General features: G+C 45.5%; 1 protein-coding gene and 1 long non-coding RNA gene across 2 annotated transcripts in view; both read right to left on the bottom strand.

Moving 5' to 3' along the window:
* Positions 1–25,168, bottom strand: part of HTRA1 (HtrA serine peptidase 1) — a 57,722-nt gene that overhangs the window by 26,800 nt on the left and 5,754 nt on the right. The window lies entirely within an intron of this gene.
* Positions 16,134–24,108, bottom strand: LOC113623485 (uncharacterized). The gene is made up of 2 exons (XR_003433949.1): positions 18,198–24,108; positions 16,134–16,958 (listed from the first exon to the last, which is right to left on the bottom strand). It is a non-coding gene; the product is annotated as an uncharacterized LOC113623485 (long non-coding RNA).

Raw genomic sequence — 25,168 nt, 5'->3', positions numbered from 1 at the left:
CCCCCGCACCCCTTCCTTTCTCTCCTCTCCGCCTTGGCCCGTGGGTCGAGCACAGGGCTGCACCCAGCAGCTCTGCCAGCCCCGCTGCCACCTGGCCCCATGCAGGAACTCACAGGGAGCTTCCAGAAACCTTCATAGAAATTTGACGGAGAAATCTTATGCCTCTTGTATCTAAAAATTTTAAATCGGGGCTGATATTTTCTGTCTTTTTAAACTATATTTTGGTAGTAATTCACTTTTAGCATATTTTACAAAACTACTGATCCATGATGAGTAGGAAATAAAAGGAAAAGAACCCTGGCCCTTCACCACAGCTGGTCTCCCTCCCTCACCGTTCACACAGTGGGGTTCGCAAGGAAGCTGAGGTTTAAAAGGAAACCACAGGCCTGCAAAATTGCCCCTTGCTAACCAAAGGGCCTGTGCCCCCAACACACACACATACACACACACACGCCCACACCTACACTTACACACTCGTGAATATATGCTCACACACACACTCACTCTCACGCTCATGATCGTACACACATATACATATACTCACATGTACACACACATAAACACATCCACACACATACGCACACACGCATGCACACACGCTCTTACATACAGACTCTCTCACCAAAACACGTTTGTATACACACACGCTCTTACACTCACACACATACATACATTCACACAGCTACACTCGTATACACAGATACATACACTCCTACACACAAACACACCCCTCTGTGCCAGGGGTACAGCCATTCTCCAGGTGCCAGGCTGTGAAAGCTGTGACACTCTCAAGTCTTCTGTGGCTCTCAGAGCTGCGTGTCCACAGGCATCCCCAGTGGCATCACAGTATCTGTACAGATTGGGCTGTGTGTCCCCACCAGGGACCTCAGTTCTCCAGCTCAATACGCCTGGGCACAGGGACATCTCGGGTACCAGCCGGCCTCTCCCAAGCTTTCCTTCTTGGAAGTGAAAGACCATCGATGAACAAAGGGCCCCTGTCTGTCACGGCTACTGGGCTCTGAGCTGCTTTATTTCAGGGCTGGAATCTGCTCTCTTTTTGCATAGCTTGATTTTTGTAAGGTGCAGAAAAAGATCTGCAACTACTGAGCAGGATTAACTAATTCAACAAATTTATGGTAGCATAATATTTATTATTTTTGCTTTCAGAACCCTTTCATATGGTACCATCGGAAAAGCCTTCCTGGGGCTTCTCTGGCAGTGCAGCGGTTAAGAATCCACCTGCTAGTGCAGGGGACATGGGTTCGAGCCCTGGTCCGGGAAGATACCACATGCCACAGAGCAACTAAGCCCATGTGCCACAACTACTGAGCCTGTGCTCTAGAGCCTGCGAGCCACAACTACTGAGCCCGCATGCCACAACTACTGAAGCCTGCGCGCCTACAGCCCGTGCTCCACAACAAGAGAAGCCACCGCAATGAGAAGCCCGCACACCACAATGAAGAGTAGCCCAGCTCGCCGCGACTAGAGAAAGCCTGTGCACAACAACGAAGACCCACTGCAGCCAAAAATAAATAAATTAAATAAATAAACTTAAGAAAAGCCTTCCTGGGACTTCCCTGGTGGCGCAGTGGTTAAGAATCCGCCGCCAATGCAGGGGACACGGGTTCGAGCCCTGGTCCAGGAAGATCCCACATGCCGCGGAGCAACTAAGCCCGTGCGCCACAACTACAGAGCCCGTGTGCCTAGAGCCTGCGCTCCACAACAACAGGAGCCACCGCAATGAGAAGCCTGTGCACCTCAGCAAAGGGTAGCCCCCGCTCGCCACAACTAGAGAAAGCCCACGCGCGGCGACAAGACCCAACACAGCCAAAAATAAGTAAATAAATGTATTTTAAAAAAAAGAAAAGAAAAGTCTTCCTTATGGTACCCTTCCTGTGGAAGAGGAAAATCAGATATTGCTCCCACGTTATATTTAGAGAAACTGAGGCTCAGAGACTATAAATGACTTCTCTAGAGACATTAAATTTTCTTCCTGGAGTGTATAAATAACAGAAAAGTCTGAGCAAACCTACAACGTCTCCACATCACACACCTGCTGCCCTTCCAGGACCCCAGGTAGCTGTGGTTATTTAACTGGCGTGTCTCCCTGCATTCTCCAACACGAGATATAAACAAGGGGATAGGAACACTCCTTCCCAACACAGAACCCGTGAGCATCACCCAGAGACAACTGTAAACAAATGCATCTGGGCTTCCTCGGACTAGCTCCCTGCGAAAGGCCAAAAGGAGGCTTAACTCCAACAAGGCCAGCAACCCCCAGGGAAGTGTGGAGATTCTGAGACCCTCAAAAGAAGGACGATTACTAGAGTCTTGCCACTAAAAATCATTCACTCGCTTCCTCTTTCTACTTCCCACATAAGCCCGGGAGAATCTGCCCACATCAGGGATGAAAGTGAGAATGGGTTTTTCCAGCTAAAACAAGAAGCAGTTGCTTCCTCACACACACTAGAGAAAGTGGCTCCAGGGTCTGTCCACCTGGGATGGCAATGTGGGAGAGCAGCAAGGATGCTGGCCTGGACACCAGAAGGCCCAGGTTCCATTTGCAGTCTACCGGGTGGTCCCCATTTCCCTGTCTGTAAAATGGGGCCAACTACCTCCAGAATGAGCTGTGAAGTCTATTCCACCTTCAACATTCTATGATCTAATCCCTGTCTCTCCCCCTCACTCCAACATGCTACAGCAAAATAAGGAGACTGTGGAATCTGAGATTGGGCACAGGACTCCCCTAATTCTGCAGATGTGTACACAGAGAGGAGGAACAGTGGGTGCACAGACCATACTGAAAGGCCACAGTGACAAGCCTTAATTGTGCAGCCGAGATGACAAAGCAATGGGTGGATTTCCCTGGTGGCGCAGTGGTTGAGAGTCCGCCTGCCGATGCAGGGGACACGGGTTCGTGCCCCGGTCTGGGAAGATCCCACGTGCCACAGAGCTGCTGGGCCCGTGAGCCGTGGCCGCTGAGCCTGCATGTCCGGAGTCTGTGCTCCGCAACGGGAGAGGCCACAACAGTGAGGCCCGCGTACCGAAAAAAAAAAAAAAAAAGCAACGGGTGACCTCTATTATCATTGGTGGATCTGTGTTAATGGGAGAAATAAATAGAGCAGAAACAACTGAACTGAAGGAACTATCAACTAATAGTCCAAAGATGGGCAAAACGTCAAACCAAAGAAGTGTTTGTCTTCTCCAAATGCAATTTCAGAATGAGGAATAAGAGTGTTGCTAAGAGCAGCTTGGCTCAATGCTAGGGTCCTGCTCCATGTAAAAGGTTGTCCATCGAGCTAAAGGAAGCTGCTGCTGCCTTGTGGTCTTTAGAAACCCTGACTGGCCCCACCTGCTGTGATTTCAACTGCGGGTCAACTACCTTCCTTCCAGAGGGGTCAACTCGGGTGGAGAATTCCAGAGATGGACCTGGGCTGGCTCTGCCACAACTCACTCTCCAAGTGATGCAGACAGATGGAGGGTTGGGGCATCCAGGCCACTCAGCATGGGGAGGATAGGTAAGGGCACAGGCTCTGGTCTCAGAAAGATCAGAGTGTGACACTTGGTATGGGACTTATTGGCTATGTGACCTTAGTATGTCACCTTACTCCTCCATGTCTTCCCCTTGTCCATAAAATGTGATGATAATAATATCTACCTCCATGTGTTTTCTTTTTTTGTTTTTTTTTTGTTGTTGTTGTTGTTGTTTTGCGGTATGCAGGCCTCTCACTGCTGTGGCCTCTCCCGTTGCGGAGCACAGGCTCTGGACGTGCAGGCTCAGCGGCCATGGCTCACGGGCTCAGCCGCTCCGCGGCATGTGGGATCTTCCCGGGCCGGGGCACGAACCCGTGTCCCCTGCATCAGCAGACGGACTCTCAACCACTGCGCCACCAGGGAAGCCCTACCTCCATGTGTTTTTGATGCTGATTTTATGAGCTCCTGTATATGATGAAGTGCATGGCCAAGTTATGGCATAGTTTAAAAATAAAAAAACAAAAGAACTGGTGGAGGTGCTGCTCAGTAGGCAGCTCTGGACAGGTGTGAGCACCACTTACCTCAGTGGCACAGCAGAGAAGTAAAGGGAGAGGTGAAAGTGTCCAGAGAACCACTCTCCTCACCTTGGCAAATTTGTGTACGTCTTAGAGGCTCCTCCTAACAGGGCCATCGTGGCCACAAGTGCAGAGGCAGAGGTCAAGGGGAAGGTGTGCGGTAAGCCGGTTTTTCTGGCTTTGACATGTACTCTGTTCCCCAGCTTAAGGGCAACCTGTAGCCACTGGGAGACAGGGACTGTGTCAGCAGGGTAGTCTAGCCTGAACTGAAGCCCAGCTGCACTCCCTCGGATTCCCATGGAGTAACCAACCTCACCAGAAGAAGACCAATATAACTCCCTCTATGAAGTGAGGGCCGTGTTTAATCATGCCAGAACCGAGGCAGCAGAAGGTAATAAGGATGGGACGTCTCAAGCCGGGTTGCGACCTGGCCCTTCTAGCTACTCCATTATCATACAGAAAGCTGGAACTGGCTGGCATTCGGTAACAGCTGCCAATTACGGAAAGCTGGGAATTCAGAAACATGAAAGTAAGGTATTTCCTACATTCCCGATGAATGAAAAAAAGAGAAAAGACAAAAATGGCAAACAGGGAGTCAAAGAGGGAGCATCAATACAGATCCTACAGACAATAAAAGCATGATAGGGAAGTATCATGAACAAATTTATGCACATAAATTCTACAGCTTAGAAAAAGTGGACAGATTTCTTTTAAGACATAATTTATCAAAACTCACTGAAGAAGATATTGATAACCCAAATAATCCTACAGCTATTAAAGAAGCTGTATTTGTAGTTAACAACCTTCCCAGAAAGAAAATGTCAGACCCATACAGCTTCACTGGCGAATTCTACCAAACACTTAAGAAAGAAACAATATTAACACTTCACAAACTTTCCTCAAAAAAGAAGGTAGGGCTTCCCTGATGGCGCAGTGGTTGAGAGTCTGCCTGCCGATGCAGGGGACACGGGTTCATGCCCCGGTCCGGGAAGATCCCACATGCCACGAAGCGGCTGGGCCCGTGAGCCATGGCTGCTAAGCCTGCGCGTCTGGAGCCTGTGCTCCGCCACAGGAGAGGCCACAACAGTGAGAGGCCCGTGTACCACCAAAAAAAAAAGAAGGTAAACACTGCGCAACTTATTTTATGAACTCAGCATTACCTTAATATAAAAGCCAGACAAAGATATTATAAGAAAATTATAGACTGGAATTCACTGGTGGTCCAGTGGTTAAGACTTCATGCTTCCAATGCAGGGAACGCAGGTTCAACCCCTGGTCAGGGAACTAATATCCCACATGCCATGCGGCCAAAAGAATTGTCTTTTCTAATTTAAAAAAAAAAGAGGATTTGGTTCAAGATGGCGGAGTAGAAGGATGTACTCTCACTCCCTCTTGTGAGAGCACCGGAATCACAACTAACTGCTGAACAATCATCAACAGGAAGACACTGGAACTCACCAAAAAAGATACCCCACATCCAAAGACAAAGGAGAAGCCACAATGAGACGGTAGGAGGGGCACAATCACAATAACATCAAGTCCCATAACTGCTGCGTGGGTGACTCACAAACTGGATAACACTTATACCACAGAAGTCCACCCATTGGAGTGAAGGTTCTGAGCCCCACGTCAGGCTTCCCAACCTGGGGGTCTGGCAACAGGAGGAGGAATTCCCAGAGAATCAGACTTTGAAGGCTAGCGGGATTTGATTGCAGGACTTTGACAGAACTGGGGGAAACAGAGACTCCACTCATGGAGGGCACACACAAAGTAGTGTGCACATCGGGACCCAGGGGAAGGGCAGTGACCCCACAGGAGACTGAACCAGACCTACCTGCTAGTGTTGGAGGGCCTCCTGCAGAGGCGGGGGGTGGCAGTGGCTCACCACGAGGACAAGGACACTAGCAGCAGAAGTTCTGGGAAGTACTCCTTGGCGTGAGCCCTCCCAGAGTCCACCATTAGCCCCACCAAAGACCAGGTAGGCTCCAGTGCTGGGTCGCCTCAGGCCAAACAACCAACAGGGAGGGAACCCAGCCCCATCCATCAGCAGACAAGCAGATTAGAGTTTTACTGAGCTCTGCCCACCAGAGTAACAGCCAGCTCTACCCATCACCAGTCCCTCCCATCAGGAAACTTGCACAAGCCTCTTAGATAGCCTCATCCACCAGAGGGCAGACAGCAGAAGCAAGAAGAACTACAATCCTGCAGCCTGTGGAACAAAAACCACATTCACAGAAAGACAAACAAGATGAAAAGGCAGAGGGCTATGTACCAGCTGAAGGAACAAGACAAAAGCCCAGAAAAACAACTAAATGAACTGGAGATAGACAATCTTCCAGAAAAAAAATTCAGAATAATGATAGTGAAGATGATCCAGGGCCTCGGAAAAAGAATGAAGGCAAAGATTGAGAAGATGTAAGAAATGTTTAACAAAGACCTAGAAGATTTAAAGAACAAACAAACAGAGATGAACAATACAATAGCTGAAATGAAAAATACACTAGAAGGAATCAATAGCAGAATAACCAAGGCAGAAGAACGGATAAGTGACCTGGAAGACAGAATGGTGGAATTCACTGCTGCAGAACAGAATAAAGAAAAAAGAATGAAAAGAAATGAAGACAGCCTAAGAGACCTCTGGGACAACATTAAACAACAACATTTGCATTATAGGGGTCCCAGAAGGAGAAGAAAGAGAGAAAGGACCCAAGAAAATATTTGAAGAGATTATAGTCGAAAACTTCCCTAACATGGGAAAGGAAATAGCCACCCAAGTCCAGAAAGTGCAGAGAGTCCCATACAAGATAAACCCAAGGAGAAACATGCCAAGACACATAGTAATCAAATTGGCAAAACTTAAACAAAGAAAAATTATTGAAAGTGGCAAGGGAAAAACAACAAATAACATACAAGGGAACTCCCATAAGGTTAACAGCTGATTTCTCAGCAGAAACTCTACAAGCCAGAAGGGAGTGGCATGACATGTTTAAAGTGATGAAAGGGAAGAACCTACAACCAAGATTACTCCACCCAGCAAGGATCTCATTCAGATTCGATGGAGAAATCAAAAGCTTTACAGACAAGCAAAAGCTAAGAGAATTCAGCACCACCAAACCAGCTCTACAGCAAATGCTAAAGGAAATTCTCTAAGTGGGAAACACAAGAGAAGTAAAGGACGTACAAAAACAAACCCCAAACAATTAAGAAAATGGTAATAGGAACATACATATCGATAATTACCTTAAAAGTGAATGGATTAAATGCTCCAACTAAAAGACACAGGCTAGCTGAATGGATACAGAAACAAGACCCATATATATGCTGTCTACAAGAGACCCACTTCAGACCTAGGGACACATACAGACTGAAAGTGAGGGGATGGAAAAAGATATTCCATGCAAATGTAAATCAAAAGAAAGCTGGAGTAGCAAAACTCATATCAGATAAAATAGACTTTAAAATAAAGAATGTTACAAGAGACAAGGAAGGACACTACATAATGATCAAGGGATCAATCCAAGAAGAAGATATGACAATTATAAATATATATGCACCCAGCATAGCACCTCAATACATACGGCAACTGCTAACAGCTATAAAAGAGGAAATCGACAGTTAACACAATAATAGTGGGGGACTTTAACACCTCACTTACACCAACGGACAGATCATCCAAACAGAAAATTAATAAGGAACCACAAGCTTTAAATGACACAATAGACCAGATAGATTTAATTGATATTTCTAGGACATTCCATCCAAAACCAGCAGATTACACTTTCTTCTTAAGTGTGCATGGAACATTCTCCAGGATAGATCACATCTTGGGTCACAAATCAAGCCTCAGTAAATTTAAGAAAACTGAAATCATATCAAGCATGTTTTCTGACCACAACACTATGAGATTAGAAATCAATTACAGGGAAAAAGCGTAAAAAACACAAACACATGGAGGCTAAACAATATGCTACTAAATAACCAAGAGATCACTGAGGAAATCAAAGAGGAAATCAACAACTACCTAGAGACAAATGACAATGAAAACACGATGATCCAAAACCTATGGGATGCAGCAAAAGCAGTTATAAGAGGGAACTTTATAGCAATACAATCCTACCTCAAGAAACAACAAACATCTCAAATAAACAATCTAACCTTACACCTAAAGCAGCTAGAGAAAGAACAAACAAAACCCAAAGTTAGTAGAAGGAAAGAAATCATAAAGATCAGAGCAGAAATAAATGAAATAGAAACAAAGAAAACAATAGCAAAGATCAATAAAAGTAAAAGATGGTTCTTTGAGAAGATAAACAAAACTGATAAACCATTAGCCAGACTCATCAAGAAAAAGAGGGAGAGGACTCAAATCAATAACTTTAGAAATGAAAAGAGAAAAGTTACAACACACACCTGAGAAATACATAGCATCCTAAGAGACTACTACAAGCAACTCTATGCTGATAAAATGGAAACCTGGAAGAAATGGCCAGATTCTTAGAAAAGTATAACCTTCCAAGACTGAACCAGGAAGAAATAGAAAATATGAACAGACCAATCACAAGTAATGAAATTGAAACTGTGATTTAAAATCTTCCAACAAACTGAAGTCCAGCACCAGATGGCTTCACAGGTGAATTCTATCAAACATTTAGAGAATAGCTAATGCCCATCCTTCTCACACTCTTCCAAAAAATTGCAGAAGGAGGGACACTCCCGAACTCATGTTATGAGGCCACCGTCACCCTGATACCAAAACCAGAGAAAATTAAAAAAACAAAAATTAAAGACCAATATCACTGAAGAATATAGATGCAAAAATCCTCAACAAAATACTAGCAAACAGAATCCAACAACACATTAAAAGGATCATACACCATGATTAAGTGGGATTTATCCCAGGGATGCAAGGATTCTTCAATATATGCAAATCAATCAATGTGATACACCATATTAACAAACTGAAGAAGAAAAACCATATGACCGTCTCAATAGATGCAGAAAAAGCTTTTGACAAAATTCAACACTAATTTATGATAAAAACTCTCCAGAAAGTGGGCATAGAGGGAACCTACCTCAACATAATAAAGGCCATATATGACAAATCCACAGCAAACATCATTCTCAATGGTGAAAAACTGAAAGCATTTCCTCTAAGATCAGGAACAAGACAAGGATGGCCACTCTCGCCACTGTTATTCAACATAGTTTTGGAAGTCCTAGTCATGGCAATCAGAGAAGAAAAAGAAGTAAAAGGAATACAAATTGGAAAAGAAGAAGTAAAACTGTCACTGTTTGCAGATGACATGATACTATACATAGAGAATCCTAAAGATGCCACCAGAAAACTACTAGAGCTAATCAATGAATTTGGGAAAGTTGCAGGATACAAAATTAATGCACAGAAATCTCTTACATTCTTATACACAAATGATGAAAAATCTGAAAGAGAAATTAAGGAAACACTCCCATTTACCACTGCAACAAAAAGAAGAAAATACCTAGGAATAAACCTACCTAGGGAGACAAAAGACCTGTATCCAGAAAACTATAAGACACTGATGAAAGAAATTAAAGATGATACAAACAGATGGAGAGGTACACCATGTTCTTGATTTGGAAGAATCAATATTGTGAAAATGACTATACTACCCAAAGCAATCTACAGATTCAATGCAATCCCTATCAAACTACCAATGACATTTTTTACAGAACTAGAACAAAAAATCTTAAAATTTGTATGGAGACACAAAAGACCCTGAATAGCCAAAGCAGTCTTGAGGGAAAACAACAGAGCTGGAGGAATCAGACTCCCTGACTTCAGACTATACTACAAAGCTACAGTAATCAAGACAGTATGGTACTGGCACAAAAACAGAAATATAGATCAATGGAACAGGATAGAAAGCCCAGAGATAAACCCACGCACTTATGGTCAACTAATCTATGACAAAGGAGGCAAGGATATACAATGGAGAAAAGACAGTCTCTTCAATAAATGGTGCTGGGAAAACTGGACAGCTACATGTAAAAGAATGAAATTAGAACACTCCCTAGCACCATACACAAAAATAAACTCAAAATGGATTAGAGATCTAAATGTAAGACCAGACACTATAAAACTCTTAGAGGAAAACACAGAACACTCTTTGACATAAATCACAGCAAGATATTTTTTGACCCACCTCCTAGAGTAATGGAAATAAAAATAAAAATAAACAAATGGGACCTAATGAAACTTAAAAGTTTTTGCACAGCAAAGGAAACTACAAACAAGACGAAAAGACCACCCTCAGAATGGGAGAAAGTATTTGCAAACGAATCAATCAACAAAGGATTAATCTCCAAAATATATAAACAGCTCATGCAGCTCAATATTAAAAAAAGAAACAACCCAATCCAAAAATGGGCAGAAGACCTAAATAGACATTTCTCCAAAGAAGACATACAGATGGCCAAGAGGCACATGAAAAGCTGCTCAACATCACTAATTATTAGAGAAATACGAATCAAAAGTACAATGAGGTATCACCTCACACCAGTTACAATGGGCATCATCAGAAAATCTACAAACAACAAATGCTGGAGAGGGTGTGGAGAAAAGGGAACCCTCTTGCACTGTTGGTGGGAATGTAAATTGATACAGCCACTATGGAGAACAATAATGGAGGTTCCTTAAAAAACTAAAAATAGAATTACCACATGACCCAGCAATCCCACTATATACCCAGAGAAAATCATAATTCAAAAAGACACATGCACCCCAAAGTTCATTGCAGCACTATTTGCAATAGCCAGGTCATGGAAGCAACCTAAATGCCCATCGACAGGAGAATGGATAAAGAAGTTGTGGTACATATATACAATGGAATATTACTCAGCCATAAAAAGGAACGAAATTGGGTCATTTGTAGAGACCTGGATGGATCTAGAGACTGTCATACAGAGTGAAGTAAGTCAGAAAGAGAAAAACAAATATCATATATTAATGCATATATGTGGGAGCTAGAAAATGGTACAGATGAACTGGTTTGCAGGGCAGAAATAGAGACACAGATGTAGAGAATAAATGTATGGACACCAAGGGGGGAAAGTGGCGGGGGGGGAGGGGGTGGTGTGGGATGAATTGGGAGATTGGGATTGACATGTATACACTGATGTGTATAAAACCGATGACTAATAAGAACCTGCAGTATAAAAAAATAAATAAAATAAAATTCAAATAAATAAATAAATAAAAGAAAATTATAGACTAATATCCAGCATGAACACAGACTAAATGTGCTTAAATTTTTTAACAAATAGAATTCAGCAATATAAGAAAAAGGATACTATATCATGACCAGGTGGGGTTTATCCCAGGAAAGGATAAATAAGGTTGGTGTAACATCTGAAAACTAAATAGCGTAATTCACCAAATTAACATACTAAAAAAGAAAACCCAAGCGATCATCTCAATAGACGCAAAAAAAGATCTGACAAAATTCATTATAAAAAAATACTCAGCACACTAGAAATAGAAGAGAATTTCCTCAGTTTGATAAAAGGAATCAACAAAAAACCTAAAACTAACATCATACTTAACAGTGAAAGATTACATGCTTTCCCTGTAAAAATGAGAACAAGGCAAGGACATCTATTCTTACCACTTCTATTCAATATTTTATTGAAGTCCTAGACAGAATAATTAATTAGAAAAAGAAATTTAAAGGCATAGAGATTGGAAAGGAGACATAAAGCTGTCTTTATTTGCAGATGACATAAGGGTCCACACAGAAAAAGAATCTATAAATATATTACGTAGAATAAGTGAGTTTATCAACATCACATGGTAACAGGTCAATATGCACAATCAATTGTATTTCTATGTATTAGCAGTAAACAATTGGAAACTGAAATTTTTAAAAATACCAATTATAACACACCATCAAAAATATTAAATACTTAGGAAAATGTTGAATAAAATATGTGCAAGACCTGTTCACTGGAAGCTACAAAACTGCTGAAATAAATTAAAGAAAACCTAAATAAATGGAGAGAGACATCATACATGTGGGTCAGAAGACTCCCTATTATTAAGCTATCAATTTTCCCAAAACTGATCTACAGATTCAACATACTCCCAGTGAAAACCCCAGCAGGAGTTTTTGTAGAAATTGATAAGCTATTTCTAAAATTTATGTGGAAAGCAAAGAACCTAGGATATCAAAATAATTCTCAAAAAGAGAAAATTGAATGACGTACTACGTGATTTTAAACAGAAAAATTGTGAATAACTAGGATTAGTAGAATGATGTCACAACATTTTACAAAGACAGGTCTTTCCACTTCCCTAATAAATATTTATTCATAATTTTAAACACAACAAATGATCCATTAAGAGTAGCCATTTACTATAATTTTATGAGTTTTACAATTGCCAGATTCCCATCCAAAGATAATAATGATTCATCTTTCCCCTTTATAAACTACTAGTCATGCGCAAAACTCCACAAATGCTGCTTCCTTGGAACCATCATCTCTGGAGTTTTACAGATGATACTTCTTAACTACTTTCAACAACTTACTTACATGAGGAAAGAGAGACACAGCGTTGAAAAGTTTCATTGATTATTATCAGAATCAGAATTAACAAACACTTCCATTATTAAGTGTTTACTGAAAAAAAGCCAGACAGTAAGTTAAGTACTGGACATACATGATCACACTGAAGAAAATTTGTTGCAGTGAAAATGAAAATCACAAGGGGACTACGAATCAAAGGACAGACCTTTACCTGTGTTTCTCTCAAAAGATTTAGCACACAATTGCACATGTGCTTTAAATACATCAAAATGTGTGTTTCATTCATCTTTAAGGCAAAAGTGTCAGGTAAAGATGAGAGGTGAAGCAAGAAGAAAGAAGTCTTGCCGGTCCTAATGCATTTGTTCTCACTCTGCCCTGAACCACCCCTGAGTGCCATAGCAAACGCACAGGATATTTCATGTCTTCTGGGGAAACACAGCGATACTTGATATCTGCTGGACACCTTGAGAACAAGCTCTAGACCATTCACGGTTTCAAAATCAGATTGCACTACATTCTTTTGATGATTCCATATTTTGTGAATTTGGATTTCTGGTGGTCTCTGTGATTAAAAGAAAGTACTGTACAAAAACCAATGTTGAACTGGAAATGGGTTGGCAGTGTCCAATCTGATTCCAAGATTTGAGAGGCTGTGTGGCTCCCAACAGGTGTGCAAAGATCATTTGTATTAATTTTGTAAGTAATTGTGGTTATTGAATAATGAAATTAAAATATCATTTTTCTTTTCTTTTTTTTTTTTTGTCAAATGACTAATAGGTTACAAGGACACAAAAACTTATTAAGATGTTGGGACCTAATTATAATACTTGATAAATGGAACTGTCAGATCCTTCTTTTGGCCTAGGTGCCATGAAAAATTACTGAGACATCAAGGGTGCCCACAAACCATGAAGCTTTGGGAACCTTGGCCAGGTCTCCTGGGCTCTCTCCAGTGGATAATCCTGAATCCCAGCACAGCTACAATAATCCAAAGCATAAGTGGATTTAGAGTGAAGGTAAACAAGGCTTTGCCCTAGAGCCGGCCCGCATTTGCCCTGCGAGGGCTCTAGCAAAGCATTCAGCTTTCCAAAGCAAACGCTTTTGGAAAATCTGTAGAAATGAAATATTTAAACTGCAGTTGGTTGAAACCATTGTCTCCTTCCCTCCGTCACACATCTCCTGTCCTGTAGGAGTGCTGTGGGCATTTGGGGATGTGGCTAAGAGCAAAGTAAAACTAGAGGGATCATTTTGCTTTGCGTTTAATTTATGTGCTTTGAAGTCACTTCTGGCTCTAGTTATCTATCCTGGGACAGAAATGGTTTCCAGGGGCACTGCTAATGCCACGCTGCCAGCGCCCCTACTGCAGGCCACAGGTTATATAGAGTACGGTGATCTGGCCTGGAAGTATGTGGGTCGTGGAGAAATATGCCAGAGGAAAGACTAAACTAACAATAATAGTAGTAATAATAATAATGACAATAAGAAGAAGAAATAATTCTATTCTCTTCAGAGGAAACATTACAAAATATGTCACATGAAAAGGCGATCAAAGAATCTACAGCCAAAAAATAGGGGGGGGGGGCGCGGCGGGGAGGAGTATTTTAAAGGTGAAAGTGGATCCGGTAGTTACTAACAACATCATGACAGTTTTCTGGGTTTTGTGGAGTTTGTAGAATTTGTCCACTTTAAAAAATTTTAATTTGTGGCAGTTTGTTTTCTGTCTAAGTAAGGAATCCTTTCCATGCCTACTGCTGTATTCATAATTGTGAATTCTTTTTCTTAAGAGGGTGCCCCTTTCAGATCCCATAACACTGGACCTGCCAGGCGTAGGTGGGAGTACCAAATCTTGCCCAGGGGCCAGGCCTGGGTCCCACCCTTGTGGCTCCCTGACCCCCTAGAGCACGTGGCTGGCTCACAGTGTTAAGAGGGGGATGCCCGAGCCAGGCCAGCAGGACACCTGAGCTACACCTACAGGACACACCGCCTCTGCCAGCCAGGACTCTCAGTGACCGACAAGTCACCATGGCCAGTGTGCCATGGATACACTTTATTTTTAATTGTTTTTATATTGGAGTAGAGTTGATTTACAACATCGTGTTAGTTTCAGGTGTACAGCAAAGTGATTCAGCTATACATATCTATACATACCAACCTACATCTAAATCTATATATATCTGTTCTTTTTCAGATTCTTTTCCCTTATAGGGTATTACTGAATATTGAGTGTAGTTCCCTGGGCTCTACAGTAGGTCCTTGTTGTTTATCTATTTTATACATAGTAGTGTGTATATGTTACTCCCAAACTCCTCATGTATCCCTCCCCCCAACCTTTCCCCTTTGGTAACCATAAGTTTGTTTCCACTGTAGGAGGACCAAGGCGGCCCTCCAGGGTGGCCCCCGCTCCACATCTGGCTACAGTTGGCCTAGAATTGGATCTGGACGCTCTGTCCCTCGGCCCCGTCCCTTGGTCCCTTGTCCCTTCTCCATGCGGAGCTGCCCGCCCTCTCCCACCCCGGCTTAGCAGCTCAGGTTCACAAACCCAGAGTGTCCGAGGGAGACAGGAAGGCCAAGCTGGACTCCAACCTCAGAACATTCTTAGCAGGGTCAGCAAGGCTGGGTAAGGTCGCAAGGCTCCTTGTTAATGCCAGAGTGACCCCAGAGCAGACCTGGCCTCCAGTCCCGATTCTCTGCCCCTCACAGCTGTGTCGCTTCAGGCAGCGGCTCTGCCCGTCCAAGCCTCATTTTCCCCTCCTACAACATGGAGATAATACCACTACTTCTGGGGGTTGGGAGTCCTGAATGAGAAAAGCACAAAAAGCACTAAACCCCATGCCCGTCTCGAGGCCACGAGCGGGGTTATCACCTCCCAGTTCTCAGCCCTGCACTCCCCGGTGCATCTCAACACCTCCAAAAGGCTCCTCCCACACTTCTGAAACTTCTAAGAATCCCACTTCTACATTCTAATTCGGGCAGGTCTGGCCCATTTTCGGTGTCTCCCCTGAGTAACTGCCACTTGGGGTGCATGAACTTACTGCAGGACCCCCAAGGACATCCCCATCTCCTGTCTCATCCACAACTCCCTCCATCACGTGGCTTTGAGTCCCCAGCTCTATCTCCCAAGATTCCTTAATGCACACTCTCCACTCCTGCAAACCTGCAGGGAGGATCTTACCTCCAGTCTACAGAGATGGGGAAACAAACGGAGGATCAGAGAAGTCAAGCATGATGCTCAAAGCTTCAGAGCTGGCGAGCGGCCATCTGTCTGGCTCCCCAGCTGGACTCTTTGCTCTGCCTCTGTGGCCTCCCTTCCAGGTCCCAGCCCTTTCACCCAGCCTCCAGTCCCCCGCAGCTCCTGCAGTTGTGGGGACACACTTCCCACTTCCAGGCCCGAGAGCTCAGAGCCAGGATTCAAGATGAACAACGCAACCTTCCCTTCCAGCAAGAACAATCATGCTCTCCAAATTCTCAACAGAGTTGGTAAGCAGGGCTAATTGGGAAAACAAAACACAGTATATTCGAGGAAAAAGAAATAAATCCTCCTTTATTCAACGGGAACAGCATGTTCTCAAAAACCGTCCCACATTTAGGACCAGCTAGATAATTTGCAGAGCCCAGTGCAAAAGGAAAACGTGGAGGGCCCTTGTTCCAAAATTATTAAGAATTCCAAGCTGGTCACAGCAGAGCATTAAGCCAGGGGTGGGCTCCTCCTGAGGGGGTGGCACACCCATGAAGCTGGCCCTGCCTACTTTCCAAACTCATCTGTTTTAAAACCCGAAGTGCACATGAAGTACTGAGAAGCATCACACGTGCTCAGGACCTGATGGAGATGCTGCCCTAATCTGGCTGAGCCCAGGAGCCCACAGGCAGTCAGTCTACAGGAGCCGAGGAAACGTCCCATATGCTAGCGGGCAGACACCCCCCTCCTGTGATCTAAGATGCCTGGTACAGCTCACACTCCGTGAGGCAACCCGTGCGACCGCGGCAAGCCCCTCGTGCCGAAGGTTCCTCCTCTTTAAAATACGGAGGCTTAATCGGGTGGCTTCCAAGGTCCCTCTCAGCTCCACAGAGAAAGGGAAGAACTCACTTGTGATTTTTCACCTAATTTCTTCAACTTTAAACGCCCGCAAAGTCAGTCATACTTTAAAGACTACTAATCGTAGCAAGTCGACAAGATGCAGGGGAAAGGACAAAACGGGAAGAAAGCAGCTCAGCCAGAATGATGGCTGGATTCATCCAGGGTCTACTTGCCAAAGGACTGTGGCAGGCCGGTCAGGGCAGCCTCCCTCCTGCTCGGCCCCAGTCCCCCGACACTTCCAGTCCAGCCCTCTCTTCCTTCCGTGTGTGGACCTGGGCATAAGTGACAAAAGAAATAACGTTCTTTTGAAGGCAAGGGCACATATGCATTGTACAGAGGTTGGAAGTGAAAGCCAATGGAAAACATATTCGCATTTTCATTTGAAGGACCAGAAGAAGTAATGACCCCTGAGATGCCAGCTTGGACCCACAACTGCTCTGAACTCAAAGTCCTACCCAAAAGCCTTGGGAAATTTCTCTTGGCCTCCAGCAGACACAGCCAGCCAGTCTCCCACAGGCTCAGAAACTGTAAATAAAGGAGCAAACACAGCAGGCTTCCAGTGGGGTGTCATGGAAACTTAAAATAGCCTTCGGGAATGGCTCAGTTGAGTAAGGGGTCTGGGACGCACTCCTCACCTGTCATCAGCCACCCTCCCACAGCCAAAGCACCCCGAGCAGGGGCTCCCCATGTGAGGTCCAGTCTCTGGAACCCCATCCTCCAAGGACCAGCCTAGATTCGGGCCTAGAAACCAGTGATGCCTCAGAATGCACTGCCATGGGGGTGTATGCCGGAGGCTGTCCTCTTCTTCACCTTGAGAGGGTCCCAGGGTCACATGTGAGTATTTCTCTGTCCCTAGTATGGCGAGATTAAAAGTAACTACAAAGAGGCTACTTGCCTGGTAAATAAATCCAGGCCCAAATCCGGAGGGGACCCGCCCCCCCAGGAGGAAATGATTACACGTCCGGCACATCATCCGCGTGGGCCCAGGGGTCTGTTCTCACCGGGCCCATTCCACTCACTGTTCGGCACCTTTACCTAGAGGCCAAGTGGAGCCTGGTGAGGCTGGGGTGTGGGAGTAGGGGGATGGGAACGCTGGGCACCACACTGCCCTGAGCCAAAGGTCCCTCTCCTTCTGCTGGGGATGAAACAGCAGAGAGAATGAGGGCTGCAGGCCAAGGCCAGCGGATGGGGAGGCCAGCCGCGGGCACCACGGAAAGAGAGATGCTGGAAGACTGAGCTTCACCCTGAACAGCGGGCCCTGCCACGACTTTTGATGGCAGGATTGGAAGGTGGCCTCCACAACTCTGGCCAAGCGCGGGCACCCGAGGCCCGAGTAAGACACCTGTGCCAGGTGTGTAGGCGCATGGAGACAGGGCCAGGAAGCGGGCGTTTCAGTAACCCGACACCTCGCAGCTAGGAGGGGGGCTGGTCCACATCCAGGGAAGGCAGCAGGATGCCTTTTCACTAAGAAAGGCTCCTTTGTGAGGTTGCATGATGAATTCGAGAATCACCCTGAGGGGCACAGGAGGAGGAGGCCAGACCACCTGAGGGGGAGACAGAGATCAGGCGGGCTACAGTTAAAGGAGCCGGGACAGCAGAGAAACCCAGAATGCTTCCTCTTCTGCCGAACTTTGACTGCTTTCTCCCTGAGGGTCAGGAGACAAATCAATTTAAACAGGTCCCTAATGGCTAAGGATGCATGAAGTGCAAAGGGGACGGGGCCTCCTTTTTGCAAGAGTGGTTGCCTGGGGGAGAAAAAAAAAAAAGCGTAACTCAGTGACCGCAGCAGAGATGCCCTGCAAGACTCATCTTCTCCATGCTTTCAGTTTGAGTGACTGGATTCTGTCCGTCCCCCTCCATTAAATTCCAAGGAAAACCTGTCAGCCACGGCTCCAACCCAGAGTCTGGCCCAACGCTGGTCTGGAGCGTGGAGACAGCAGAAACAGCAGCGAGACCTTGCACATTCCAGGAAACCAGACCCCCATTCTAATCAGTGCTGCGGCTGCAGATTCCAGGGCAGAGGGGCCCGTGCAGCTAGGTTTCTCTGAACCCTGCAGGGAAAACGCTCAGGAGAGAGAGGCATCACTTGGCTGTGACCAAGGCAGCCGGCTGACGTCTACAATCACCTTAAAGTCCTGTACCTCTCAGGGCCACCGTCTGCAAATCTAAGTGAGACAGATCAAAACAGAAAAGACACAGCTTTGGAATCAAGCTTCCCATGGCCAAGGGCCCTCAGCCCTATTTTTGTCAAAAGAAACTGAATTCGCAGGTAGCAACTGTTATTTTTTTTTAAGATGCATAATGGATGATGGACCACTACACTCTCTGTCTTTTGCAGACAAATGAAGAAGTAAAATTCAGGAGAGTTACGTGTGACCCATTTCTCTGCTCCTAATGAATAAAGGAGGCAGAGGGGGGAGGAGCCCGGGAGCCTGGCCTCAATTTCCAGCCCACACCGGCACTTCCAAGGCCCGGCAGCCCCTGGCTTTCCGGCGCGGTCTCTCAGACGGCTCAGAGCGGGAAAAGCTCGCCTGACGCCAGACCTCAGACTGCAAACCCGTCCCCCCTATCCATGGGCCCTGAGCGAGTGACTGTTTGCAGGGGCTGGGACCAGGCTGCTGCCGGTGATGCTGGAAAAGACTCGGCAGGTGAAGTGAAGGGGGAAAAAGGCGACCCGAACACGTCTAAGCAGCCTCTCTGGAGGAGGAACGGCTTTCGGGGGGCACCCGGCCAGCTGGCCGTCAGTCATGCGCACGGCCCAGTTCTCTGCAGCTTCAGCTCTACTGGCAAAAGACGCCTTTTCCAGAACAATGCGTCTATGTCTAAAGGTGCCTGTCATTGATAACCGCTTTTCACTCTCGCTGGCAAAAAAAAAAGTCCTCGCTTGCATCCTCATGGTGAATGCTTGGGTTTGCTGGGTATCGTTGCCTTTAATCGTTGTTTTCTGACCTGTCGGATGTCAGGAAAATAGTCAGAAAAAGAAGTTTCCCATCAGCTCCACCGCACGATTTCCTTTTTCAGAAGTCTCCTGAACACCCGAATGATGCGTCTATCATCATCTTTGAGGAAACAGCTGACTGCTCCGCTCACAAAAACACCATTAACTTTCCTCCTGATTAGCACCTGGCTCCCGTCCTGACCTCCCCAGATTTCTCAGCTGGGTTCCCTTCCCGCTCCAGCTCCTTCCTCCCGGTTGTTGTGTCTGAAGTGGCCAAGCCAGCGCAGGCTCCCGAAGCCTCCAGCTGCGACCAGCGGGCTGGGCGGTGATGGGTCCATTTATTAAGGGTCTGGGACACACTCCTGAGCTGTCAGCAGCCACCCTCCTGTAGCCCCTGGTCCGGGAGGGTTGGCCTGGGGCTTGGGAAAGGAGAAGCGGGGATGTGATGGTGAAGCAAGGCCCTCCGTCCAGGAAGGGCACAGTTCTTCCTGAGAGGTACCCCCTGCCCGTTTGCTGATGAGCATTGTCTTCGAGGTGTGAGGAGGGTAACTTGTAAAACTGAGACAAAAGTCAGAAGGAATCTTTGGCTCAAGTGAGAAGTAAAGACCCAAGACAAGCCACTTCCCCTCTCTGGGTCTCAGTTACCTCATCAGTAAGACGAGGGACAGACTAGACCATTTCCAACATTATTTCCAGCTCCAAAAAAATATCATATGATCTAATAAATCTGAAAAGTGCACTTCCTGATCTTTTCCTTTCAGTATGTAATTCCCATCCTTATGGAATATTCTTATTTTCCAGGCTGGCTTCCTGCATCCTGTGCTCCAGTTTCTTCTGAGCCATCTGAGCCGTCTAGTCACTGTCAAGGTGACTTCTGGGGCTGGGATTAGGATTTCCCCAGCAGAAAGAGGAGATAAAATAAAAGTCTGGCCTTACTACAGTCACACAACAGAATATTATTCGATCATAAAACGGAATGAAGCATGGACACACGCAACGTGGATGAACCTTGAAAACATTACGGTCAGTGAAAGAAGCCAGTTACAAAGGACCACAAATGTATGATTCCATTTATATGAAATGTCCCATGTCCAGAATAGGGAAATTCATAGAGACAGACAGAGATTAGTGGTTGCCTAGGGCAGAAAGGAAGTATGTGGTGACTGCTAACCGGTACCGGGCTGCTTTCTGGAGTGAGGAAAGTATTCTAGAATTGCACAGTGATGACAGTTGCACTACTCTGTAAGTATATAAAAACTCTGATCTATCCGCTTTAAAAGGGTGAATTTTATGGTATGTGAATAATATCTCAATAGAACGGCATTAAAAAAAAAAAAGAAAAAAGTCACTGTTTCTTTTTACTTCTTTAATGTGGCTACTAGAGAATTGCATTTTATGTATGACGCTCCAGTTGTATTTCGGTCTATGTGTAACCAAACAATCGAATAAACATATTGCTCACTTTTCCAAACAAGCACAAACAGTCTGGCCTCCTCCTGCATCCTGGACAGAGCTGGCATCCGGGAGGCTGAGTGCAGAGAGCCGTGGGCTGGGCGTCCAGAAACTCAGAGGCTCTGTCACAGCCTGGCTTGTGACCTCGGGCTTTCACATCCCCTCAATGGTCCTGGCCCCTCAATGAAAACACAAGTGTTGGGCCAGATGACCCGACGACCACACAATCCCCCTTCCAGTCTGTAATCACAACTCCATCCGCAGGTAAAATCAAACTTTAAAAGTTCTCATTCTACCCCAAACATTGCATATCTCCTAAAAGCAGTCAATCTGGGAATAAAAATCACTTCAAGACAGACCAGGTCATTTACTGACTGAGCAGAGTGACCGTTTTGGTACCATCCTATTCCATTTATCCTGAAGGATTTCTTTCAGGAGAATTTCTTCTTGGCTTCTTCTGCCCCAGCTGTCAGTGACTTAGGAGGTGGGTAATTCTATAGCTGACGGCAACGGATATGGGTACAACCCCCTGGAAAATAATTTGGCAACCCCCTGGAAAAAAATGTATGGCCCTTGCCATACACCAAGGGCCATAAAAGAAACTTAACCTTCCATCCAGTCATTGCACTTCTTAGTATCTATCCCAGAAGAATAACCCTAGATTGAGAAATAACCATGAACACAAAAATGTTTGTTTTGGGGCAAACGTGGCCCAAATGGACACCAAGAAGGACTAGTTAACCAAATGGTGGTAATGCTGGGGACAGAAATGATGAAGCTGCTGGAATAATGGTGGAATCCTGAATCTTTTTTCTTCTTTTATTTTTGATGTGATTAAAGTGTATTTATAACTTTCAAACACTGTCATAGTGCAGTATGCCATCAAACGTATAAATGCATTTCCCATGACGTCTAAACAGTACGGTGAAAAGAGATTCAAAAGAGTCTTTATGCTGAGAGAGGAAAATCAGACCACAGCTTAGAAGACATTGAAGCATCTCAGCCCTGGTTTATCTGGTGTGCCCACCACTATATTTATACTAATTTTTTTCTTTTTAGCACGAGCATTGTAATTATGGTTCAAGGGCATTCATAGGTGCTTAGAACTCTTGAGAGGAGAAGTCAGTCATTATACGGATAGCTTTTTGGTCATCTTCCAACCCAAGGAGCTTATTTTTGGCGGGGGTGGGGGAGGAGTTTTCTTTGGCATCATTTTGTAATGGGAGACTAAGTGAAAGCACCCACTGTTTCTGCCTCATGGGAATCGTGTGCATGGACCCCAGCCTCTCCCAAATAACCCCCTGCTTTAGCAGGAAAGTACAGCTGAGGAGGGAAGGGCTCAAGGGCTCTGCCTTGGGCCTCAGGATGGAGCCCACGCTGACCCACCATCCTCCTGCCCCGATGAGCTAAGCAGCTTGTGAGAGTCGTGTTCCCTTTGGGTGCCTCTCTCTGAAGTGAAGGGTTGGGTTATAGGACCTGCGAGAACCTTCCACACTCAGATTTTGTGCACTGGGATTCTGTCCACAGCCAACTGGTGTCTTTGGCTAGTCAACAGCATCTCTGCGAGGGCAGAAATGTCCTTGTCCACAAAATCCCAGAAAACATGAAAATGGAGAGTTGATGTGGTTAGAGATGGGTTGTGGAAGGTGAGGGCACAGCTGTATTTTTCAGAGGATGAAGAACTATATGGCTGACCAACGGTGAGCGTTCCAAGAGAAGAGCCTTGGATGAGAGTGTTCTAGGACCCCATAGACAGAAAAGGATCAGTGCGCATGGGGCCCTTCTAGATGGTCTCAAACTCTTGCCCTTCCTCCTATGCCTTCTATGCTATTATCAGACTTCTCCTCCTGGGTTTTTTCCAACGAGGGCTGAACCACATTGGGCTACATTTTCCAGAGCCAAAAAGGTCAAATTGGTGGAGAAATGTCAAACTAGGACCTAAGAAACCCCAACTCAGGCCATTTCTTGACCAGTAAATGTTCAATAGAAACTGAGCCTGAAAACTCAGCATGCAGACCACAGGCTCCCTGGTAAAGAGCACACGCTCTCTGTGGTGGAGACACAGAGATGGTTGTGTGGTCAGAACCCAGGTTTCCACAAACTGGGAGGCCGTAAAGGAGACAGCAGTTCAGGGCTCCAGAGTAGATTCCAAAGACATCAACATCCATCTTCCGGGAACTGATAGACCAAGCAGGCAGAAAATCAGTACGATATAGTTGACCTTATCAATCCACTAGACCTAATTGATGTTTATGAAACACGCCACCCAACCACAGCAGAAGATTCTGCTGTTCACATGGAACATTCACCAAGAGAGACCGCATCCTTGACCAGAAAACACATCCTAACAAATTTAAAAGGCAAAAAAAAAAAAAGAAAGAAGAAATCATACAAAGCATGATCCTAGACCACAGTGAAACTGAACTAGAAATCAATAACAGAAGGCGAGCTGGAAAACCCACAAGTATCTGGAGATTAAGTAACCCGCTTCTAAGTAACACCTGGGTCAAAGACATCTCAGGAATAATCTTGGAGTGAGGCAGACTTGGGTTCAAATCCTGGCTCCACCTCCCTCTACTGGGTAGCCTTGGACAACTATCAGTCACTTCCTGGAGCCTCATCTCTTCCCAGCTGGAGAACGGAACGATACCCCTCCCTCCCTGGGTGACGGTGAGGGAAGCACGAGTTTGGCCCATAACACGAAGAGCACAGTGCCCAGCTCCCAGAAAGCACCCAGTGGTGGTAGCTCTTCTGGTCACTGTTCTGCCCACTGATGTTTCCTACCACCTGGCTGTCCTGGAGAACACTGTCCCTGTCCCCCCATCCCCCAGGCTAGCTCACCCTCTGCCAGAGAAAAGCAGACGTGACTGCTGAACGTTGAGCCTTCCCTCCTCTGTATCCAGTTGGCAGCCATCGGCCGGGACAACCCCAACTGGCAGAACCCTCTGTGTCCATCCATCCCCCCCGAGCAGGGATGCCGCTTGGAATACTGGCACCAAAGAGACAGCGCCCCTAGTCCTGGGGTGTGAGATGGCTCAACTGTTGGACGATCTAGTAAAATCTCGCCCGAGCCTATGTGGAAGGGAAGTCTACCACGAATCGCACCAAACTCTCAGAAAAAAATGAAAAAATAAAACAGTTTATCAGGCAGACAGGCCTGCCGTCTTCTCCTTGAGATCTGATTGCACAACTAATGAAAAAGATGTTTCCTGAGGTTTGAAAATATTGCACAAGGCTCTGACTCATTAAGACCGAGCTTATTCAAATTTGAAAATTATTGAAAATTCCAGCCACAACAATACGCCCTCTGAAACCACCATGTGCCCGAGGAAGCACGATGATCTCCTGGTGAGGGACCAGCTGCTGTCACATGACGCTGTGGAGGACTGCTATTACAGAACACACTGACTTGACAATTTGTCCTAGGAATCGAAAATAATAGGGTATCTGTGGGCTCCCAAACTTTTTTTTTTCCTTAAGATGTGACAAGTCTTTCCTTGTGAGGAATTCCCAAAACGTGGAAAACAAACTAAGCGTCAATCAGGAAGGTCTTGGGGCTGCTATACACTGCTCTCTCCTGGGCGTCACATACTCTAAGGAAGGTTAATGAGATGACATTTGTGAAATCCCAGGCATTCCAGGCATGCAGCTCTTCATTCAAGAGAAGTCGCACACTTCTCAGATGGTACGGACAACGCCTGGGGGTTTCAGAGGGTGACGACAGGCAACGTGGTGTCTGAGTCTCTCTGCCCAGAGAAGCTTTTCTAACATATTTGTTGGCAAACCCCAAGTCAGCCTCCAGGACACAGGTCCCGCATCACCCTCCTTCTCTGTGACGCCTTCTTTAAGCCACTCACGCACCTTATCCCCAGGGAGACATCATTATAGTGCTTCCTCTACTGAGCGGACTCCTTGACGATGATGATGATGATGATGATAATTATTATTACAGCTAACACTGATCCAGTTCTAGTAATGCACCTGGCACAGTTCTAAGCACTAAGTTCATATAATGAGGTGTTTCCATCTTTCAACAATCCTATGACATAGGTATGCATGCACCATTATTTTTATAATGATTTTACTGATGAG

Source organism: Aethalodelphis obliquidens, unplaced genomic scaffold, assembly GCF_003676395.1.
Source record: "Aethalodelphis obliquidens isolate GAN/ISIS:26980383/991018 unplaced genomic scaffold, ASM367639v1 scaffold11, whole genome shotgun sequence".
Taxonomy (NCBI): Eukaryota; Metazoa; Chordata; class Mammalia; order Artiodactyla; family Delphinidae; genus Aethalodelphis; species Aethalodelphis obliquidens.
The sequence above is the reverse complement of the archived record's forward strand: the minus strand, read 5'-3'. Positions and strand labels throughout refer to the sequence as shown.